Below are 6,979 nucleotides of genomic sequence, written 5' to 3'. Positions count from 1 at the left end.
GCTGAAAGAGAGCCCCGTTACCTAACGCCCCGTAACTCTGATGCTCTTATTGGTCGCCCGGATGGTATCACATGTGAACCCCTGGAAGAATGGCAAGCAGTTGGTATGGGACTACACGTGCGTATCAACCCTGGCTAACACCTACATTAACCTCAGTGTTGCACAACCAGGTGGCGCTGCCACCCACAGGGAAGCAGCCAAATCCCGTAAGTATAGAGAACTGGATCACCACTACAATTTTGTCCCCATTGCTTCTGAGACGCTCGGCGCCTGGGGTAAAAGTGCTACCAGTTTTTTGAAGGAACTGGGTTCTAGGCTCATTGAAACAACAAGGGACCCGAGAGCTGCAAGCTTTCTTTTCCAGCGCCTCAGTGTGGCGATACAGAGGGGAAATGCGCACTGCATCCAGGGTTCCTGCCCGCCATCTGAGGAGCTGGAGGAACTCGACAACCTATGACAACCATCTTTGTAACCCATATGTAACTCCTTTTTTGTAACAAAGTTCAAATAAAGTAAATATATATGTGTACATACAAAAGAATGGGGGTGGTAGGAGAAGATAATATTAGTGTTCAGTGAGAAACCACAAGGTCTCCTCTGAATACTTTTTATTTTCTTCTCCGAGGCTATGGGTCCCCACATTGGCACCAGAGGTGGTACCCTCACAAACTTTATATATATATATATATATATATATATATATATATATATATATATATATATATATATATATATATATATATATATATATATATGTATATATATATATATATATATTATATATATATATATATATATATATATATATATATATATATATACATATATATATATATATATATATATATATATATATACATATATACATATATATATATATATATATATATATATATATATATATATATATATATATATATATATATATATATATATATATATATATATATATATATATATATATGCAATTACGATCACAAAACAAACACTGATCATTTTTATGCTGAAAATCCACAGAGAAATATGAAATGAGGTGAACGTTTCGGCTTGTTAAAGCCTTTGTCAACACCAGACTGACTAAGGAGAAGGGAAGGGGGAGGATATATAGGCCGGCACCTGACCAACCCATCCCTAGGGAAAGAATTAACCAAAAACAGGTATAGCTTAGCTTAGAATGGTCAAAGAGGATTAAGCGGTCAGAGAATAAGGATGAAAGATTAAAGAAAAGCCTCATGAACACACAATATATGAATATACAATTATAATGAGACATTGTGATCCTCTCTATCAGAATTGTTTCTTAAACTGTTGTGCAATATTTTAACTTAAAAATGGATCAAGTTTGTACATACCAGTACTAACATTAAGAAGATTTGGACACTGACTGATTAGAGCAGACTCAATCAAATTCCGTTCCACGAAATCCCCATAATTGGTAATGCTTTTTGCCCCATTCCAGTTAATATTGCGATCGCATAAATTCGTATGTAGATATAGTGCATTAGACGTTTGGGCAGTTCTAATACTATAAGCATGTTGTGACAACCGCAATTGTAAGGACTTTGCTGTTTGTCCAAGGTACACAGAATCACAATCATTGCAGGGAATCGAATACACACAACCTGCTGTGTCAGGGGAGTTTTTTATTAAATTGGATTTGATCGTACTATTAGTGAACACCAAATTTATATTAAGTTTCTTAAAAATCAGAGACAATTTTTCAAGTCCACTCGCATAAGGTACCACCAATGAGTTAATAATTTTTGGTTTCGCCTTAGGGACGTGATTATAAAACGTACGCTTGGCTTGTACAAACGAGAAATCCAAAAACCTCTTAGGATATTGTAAACTCTTCCCAATTTCATATATTTTAGCAATCTCTTCATCAAAAAACTCAGGGCTGCAAACCCTCAAAGCTCGTAGAAACATTCTTGAAAATACTGCCTGTTTAACTTTACTATGATGATTCGAATAAAAATGAACATACGACCCCACGTTGGTAGGTTTCCTATACACATTAAATTTGAACTTTCTAGTGACTCTATGAATCATAATGTCCAAAAACGGAAGAGTACCATTCTCCTCAGTCTCACAAGTGAATTTTATTGAAGGTACCAAAGAACTGAGTTCATTAAGAAAAAACTATCTGGTCTTTGTTGCACGGCCATAAGCACAAAATATCATCAACATACCTAAACCAAACTACATTAGCCGGGATAATCCTGGATAAAATTTTTGTTTCAAAGAATTCCATATACAAATTGCTTAAAACTAGGAACAGGGGATTGCCCATCGCCATACCAAATGTTTGTTTGAAAATTTTTCCATTAAAACTAAAATAATTGTCTTTTATACACAATTTAATAAGTTCCAATACTTTATTGGTCTGCAAGCTCAAATTATATTTAGGCAGTTCCTCACGTAGAAATTCTAACAGATCATCAACAGGAACTTTAGTGAATAAAGCGGTCACATCGAAACTTATAAGTTTAAAATCAAAATTTAAATTCAGTGTGGATAGCTTATTAACTAAGTCCACATTGTTTGTCAAGTGTGAGTTGGAAATAGTACCAACTATAGGGGACAAAACTTTGACTAACCACTTAGAGAGTTTATAAGCTGCCGAACCAATTGAACTAATAATCGGCCTTGCCGGATTATATGGCTTATGAGTTTTTATAAGACCATACATGTAAGGAAGAGAGGGGGATCGACTTGTTAGCCTAGATGTCAACTCTTTATCGCCTTTACACACAGTTTTAAGAGTTTTGTTAAAATGTGCAATCACTTTTTCAGTAGGATCTCTGTTAACTAATAGATAAGTATCCCTGTCTTCCAAGAGTAACTCCATTTTTCGGACATAGTCATCTTTATTCATAATAACTACTGCATTTGACTTATCAGCCTTGGTAATATGTAATGAACTATCTTTTTTGAGATTTTTGAACGCATGAACAAATCGACTTGGACAATTAGGAACAGAATTGTTCCTAATTGTTCATGTTCTGTTCCTAATTAGGAACAATTGTTCAATTAATATATTGTTCAATTAGAAATAATTGTTCAATTCTGTTCCTAATTGGGAAGAGAATTGTTCCTTAGTCAGTCTGATGTTGACAAAGGCTTTAACAAGCCGAAACGTTCACCTCATTTCATATTTCTCTGTGGATTTTCCGCATATATATATATATATATATATATATATATATATATATATATATATATATATATATATATATATATATATATATATATATATATATATATATAAATATATATATATATATATATATATATATATATATATATATATATATATATATATATATATATATATATTTTTTTTTTAAAAATAGGAAGGGAGTACCACCTCTAGCTGGAAGAAGGGGGACCCATAGCCTCGGAGGAAACCACGCATAACGCATTAGAGGGAATGTTTAGATCCCCTCCAATACAGTTTCTGTGTGCTTTTCTCCTACCACCCCCTTCCTTGAATATATATATATATATATATATATATATATATATATATATATATATATATATATATATATATATATATATATATATATATATATATATATATATATATATATATATATATATAAACGGCACTAGGCTTCTGCTCAGTTTTCAGCCCTTAGCCTACTGCCTCCTCACTGCTTGGTTTGCCTAACTAGAATATAAAGAATTTCTTCAACAAGAAATATTAGATTTTCTCACCTTGCATTGCATCACTCACGCCATATGTACTCATGCACTCCTGCATATATATCAAAGTGTCTCTACAATCCTCCGCTCTATGTCCTGAGGCCCACCACTAAGAACGACTGTCTTTTGGTCCTCAAAATATTAGGTAGGTACTCCTGCAGTTTTCCAGTATCTGCTGCTACTTGAAATCCCACTCAATGTCTGTGAAGTTCCTCTAAGCAGCTTTGTTACGGCCCTCTCGGGTCGCAACCGGGTTCTTACTCTGATGTTGTTAGAGGTAGGGTATCCGGCCCCAAGCTAGTAGTGGCTTTAAGGGATGTGATCCGTAACGCAAGTAAATTAAAGGGGAAGGGACATAAAGGCAAAAACTTAATATAATATAATTAATACCATCCCCATAAATACTATATAAACGATTACACAGGGGGGGGGGGTATAAACACTAGAATGCACAACGTAGTCTTCTTCTGAAGACCCTGGACGTTCACGGTGCTCACGAAGCTAAGCTCTTGGTGCTCTTGTGGCCTTATGATGAATCCTTCGATCCTGACGAGTCTACCCTGGCCACAGGCCAGCCAAATCACAGTTCCACTGGGGGCACCGTCGTGGAGGCCATCAACCACAAGTCCAGCCGGTAGCTGGCAGGTTCCAATCAGCGACGCTGGTTAGGCCACTCCACGATCGATACTAAGGTCGCGAACCCTAGTCAGGAGCCTCGTGTGATCCCACAGACCACTCTCCTCGCCACAATACCCCAGTGATTAAGCGTCTCCACCAGTCAGTCCTGGGTACTACAATCCTTCAACTGCCACTTCACAGGCAGGGTAACACCACAGTGTTCATCTGGGGGGGTGGACTCACAGTTGCTTCAGCAAACACTTGGAGACCAGTCGGCTCTTGGGTAGACTGCTCCAATTTCCCTTACAGCAGTCCCAGGTCGACTCTGTAATCAGACACGTCATCAGTAACGATTTCACACTAGGGCACGTCACTTACCGGCTCAGACCCAAACGCCCACCTATCCAATCCATAGATGGCGTTGCTGTCTGAGCGCCACCTCACCAGAGGTCAGCAGCGGCTGTGTTATGAGCTGATTAGGACGGGAAACTAGCCCTTGTGGCTGGTATTTCCTGTCCTCACTTGATGGCGCCGTCCATTTGGAGGGGGTTTCGGGAGCTGACCCACAGATGGCGTGGTCGTCACTGCTCCGTGCTCGGACGTTGGGCTCGGGTCCGTAACAAGCTTCAATAACGACACGTGTAGATCCACTACACTCGAAGTTCTATATTAACACTGAAGCTCTGCTCCACTACTGAAGTTCACCATGTAATCTTCATCAGACACGGAGCTCCTTCACGAACTTCTCCCCCCACACAAACCTAATTCCATTACCAAACCCTAATAACAATTTCCCTAGCAACACATAATTAATATATATTTACATTAATATCGCCATCTGACATCTCCTTACCGGTCTTTCTGAGATGGGTCCTCCCCCATTCCTAGGCGAGTTCACACCGAAATCAACCTTTGAGGCGTACCCCTGGGGCTAAGCCCCCAAGTCGCAGGGTTGCCAGATTGGGCCACAAGTAGCGAATTGGGCTACTTTTGAGAACCCCGCGCTCCCATATTTTTAATTTCGCTACTTGCGACTTTTTGGGCTAGTTTAAAAGCAAGTTGGGCTACTTTGGGCTATTAATATTAAAAAACTCAATGATGATTATTTATGCTTTAATAATATAATGTGTACAAATCACAGCCGCGTCCAACAGCCTGACTGACTAGACCACTTACCCCAGGAGGCCTGGTCCCAGACTGGCCCCCTGGGGGCATTGATACTAGGAATCTTCGAAAGAAAAAGTAACCGCAAGGCAAGGTAATCAATCCTCCCCAGGGGCCATAGATTTCCCAACCTTAATTGTAATTAATACTTCATCTCAAAAGCTACACCTGGTTAAACAGATCTTCATTAAGGGGAGAAAGTTATCTAGAAATTTCCAGATTGATAAATGATTGGAAAGATCCCATACAGTTAATACCTTTGTCAGGAAAACGATGGTTGGCAAGGAGTGGTAATGTACAGCGGCTGTTAGATCAGTGGGATTCTTTAACCACTCATTACCAAATAGCTTTTTTCCTCTTGTGATAAATATGTTACAAGGCAACTATTTTCAATGTACGCTGATCCCTCCAATGGGCTATATTTCACATGTCTCAAACCAATCCTAAATGATTTTGAAAGGATGAATTTACTTTATTAAAAAGATGAAGCAGATCAGTATAGCCTTCACACTGTCTTAGAAAAAATCACTCCTGGAATACTCAGAAGAATCGTGCATCCTCATCATGCAAAGCTTCATGTTAATTTGGACTACATTTCTATGTATCTGCCCCTGGAGAAAGTTGACTTCGGTTACGAATTTTCAACACTTCGGGCCACTAACAGACTAAACAATTTTATAACCCAGGAAAAGTTTCAAATTATTAAAGAAATATGCGATAATTTTTTAGTGAAAGCTTGCAAATAGCTTCTTTCTCGTATTCTTAGTAATGTTGAAACTTTAAAAAAGGTGAAAAATCTGTTACCTGTCATATGCCTTAGCCACACACGGCCACCATTTTCAAAACTAACATTAGTATTAGCTGACCAATCTAAGCTTATTGAAATTGAAAGTCAGCGGCCCCTACTGTTAACCAATGACTAGTCCAACATTTGTGAGGGACAAATTCCGACATCTGAATCGTCACTTTAGACCAAGACAATAACTATTAAGAACGCTGCTGGCGATCCTATACTGATTGACCTCGCCCAGTTTGCCTTGAAAATATACAGCTTGCCAATCAGTAATGTCCTGGTTGAACAGGTATTTTTGAGAGTAACGTCTGTGAAAACTAAACTGAGAAATGGAATGAGACTTGAGCTTTTGACATCAATCTTGAGAATTAAAACATATCTTTAAGAATATGTAACTTGTTGCTCGTCATTTGAACCACTCATGTCAATGCTTAAATATGAGTCTGCAATATACAAGAACGAGGTTGTGGATGCAGATCAAGATCTTGATAATCTTCAACTGTAAAGACGTGGAAGGACTCCACACCCATTATGCTTCATACAGTAAATATTGGTAAGTTATCCTATTATCATATTGATTAAATATATATATGCAGAGATAATATTAACAAAACAATTAAAATCGTTTTATGTACTCTATATATCATAATATATTACTTTGAAACCCGTATTAGTCACTAAACAAAAAATTGG

Source organism: Procambarus clarkii, unplaced genomic scaffold (genome assembly GCF_040958095.1).
Source record: "Procambarus clarkii isolate CNS0578487 unplaced genomic scaffold, FALCON_Pclarkii_2.0 HiC_scaffold_106, whole genome shotgun sequence".
Lineage (NCBI taxonomy): Eukaryota > Metazoa > Arthropoda > Malacostraca > Decapoda > Cambaridae > Procambarus > Procambarus clarkii.
This window is presented reverse-complemented; position numbering follows the sequence as displayed.